Source organism: Malania oleifera, chromosome 5 (genome assembly GCF_029873635.1).
Source record: "Malania oleifera isolate guangnan ecotype guangnan chromosome 5, ASM2987363v1, whole genome shotgun sequence".
Taxonomy (NCBI): domain Eukaryota; kingdom Viridiplantae; phylum Streptophyta; class Magnoliopsida; order Santalales; family Ximeniaceae; genus Malania; species Malania oleifera.
This window is the reverse complement of record NC_080421.1, coordinates 33952972-33955025: the sequence shown is the minus strand read 5'-3', so window position 1 is coordinate 33955025 and position 2054 is coordinate 33952972.

The following is a 2054-nucleotide window of genomic DNA, read 5'->3' as shown; positions in this document are numbered from 1 at the left end:
CTCGGAGATTTGAAAATTTGCCTTCTCCTGGTCAACCGAACCTTTAGTTCAAAAACCCCCCGGTCGACCAAACCATAAGAGACCAGGTCGACCAAAACATTTTTAGTCGACCGGACCTTTCGGGTTGCCCTGATTTTTACCGTAGTTAAATATTTTTTTAAACAGGATTAAAATATTTGAAACATCATTAAGCATTCTTAATAATACCGAATAGGTCCCCAATGGTTATATTTCCTCCCATGTCTATATATATGAGATCATTTGTGAAAATTAGACAAGATTGGCTATTTTGATTAGGGGAGAATTCTCTAAAAACTCAAAAGCCTATACTACTCATTTTTTAGCCTCATTCACTCATGCTTATCGTTTATTAGTGCCTACTCATTTGTAAGTGGGTGTTTGTTTTAGAAAGGTTTGCTCTCCTTGTTCTTTTTTGTTTGAAACTATTTTTTTGAGAGCCAAACCTAAGGATTCTTAGGGGACTTTGGGTGATAAGTCTATCCTAAGAAGACTTTGATAGATCTTCTAAGCTTGTACCTTCATTGCAAGATCTTGAGAAGATTGTATTTGTTTTTTGTTGCAAAATACTTTCAAAATACCTTCAAATATCTAGTGTGCTTTATCTTGATAAATATTTTAAAGAGATATTTGTTTGTGTGAGAAAAATCTTTTTTCTGCAATATTGACTGATTCATATCTCTAATTGAATACAAAGGTTGAACTCTTTTTGCAATCCAAGCATATACTTTAATTGATACTTACATGCTTGAGATACCCTGCTGATTGAAATACTTGAGACTCGACATCTTTGTGTGAACTTATTGGCTGAATATTTTGTGATACAAAGATTGCTTGTTTGACACTCTTATGTATGCATTACACTGATAAAAAATACTTTTGAGAGTTGAACCATCTAGACCACATTGAGCTTACATATTGAATTATATTGTGGTGTATGTTATTGTGTGCATTTGGGTACATATCTGCTTTACACGAAAGCACAATCATTGTACCATTTGATTGTAGTACACATCTGTTGTATTTCCAGGCACGGGCTTGTAGAGGGAGACTAGCCCTGAAATAGTCTCGGATTGGCTTAGACCCTGTTAGGAAAACTAGGTGCGTCGTCCTGTTAAGGCGTGTAGGTTGAGGTCAGCCCCGCTAATTGACCTGGTTAAGGTTGAGGTCAGCCCTGTGATAATTTGACCTGGTTGTAATCAGTGCCGCTCCACCCTTAAGTGAGCATTTAGTGGAATCCTCGAACTTGCGAGCTTGAGGCGGGGACATAGGCACAGTTGGCCGAACCCCGATAACATATCGTGTGCCTTGTTTATATTTCTACATTTTACATTTACCGCACATGTATGTTATTGTGTGAATGATGCACCTGATTTAAAATTTCCATATACTCTATTTATCAGCGCATTTGGAATTGCATGGAAAGACCCTAGGTTTTTGTAATACTGATTGTAGGATTAGTTGAACCTAAAAAGAAAGTTTAAAATTCCAATTCACCTCCCCTCTTGGGAATACACCTTTTCTAACAATTGGTATGAGAGCCTTGTTGCACTTGACTTAAACGTTTTTACAGAAAGATCGCAATCGCTCATATTGGTGTATCCTCATTCGGTGAGGGACAATCACTTTCCTGTCTTCCATTATTTTGTGATATCGACTACACCAAGTGGAAAAGTTAGAATGACTATATTTTTGAAATCTATGGACTGGAGGGTCTGGCTTGTGACTGCTAAAGGAAGATGTGCACAAATAAATGAAAATGATTTTAATATGATTAATTATAATGCCATGGATATATTGTACTGTGCTTTAAAGACTAATATTTTTGTTGAGATTGTGGCATGTAGTAGTGCACATGAGATCTGGGATGAACTCGAAAGAAAATATGGAGGGTCCCAGGAGAATGAGACCACGTCTCAAGAAGTGGTAAATAATAGGGCAATTGCATTAACAGCCGATGAGGTATATGTTCCTATCTTAGCCTCCGTAGATGATTCTATTGTTGAATGCTATGATGTATCTAATGCCGAATCACC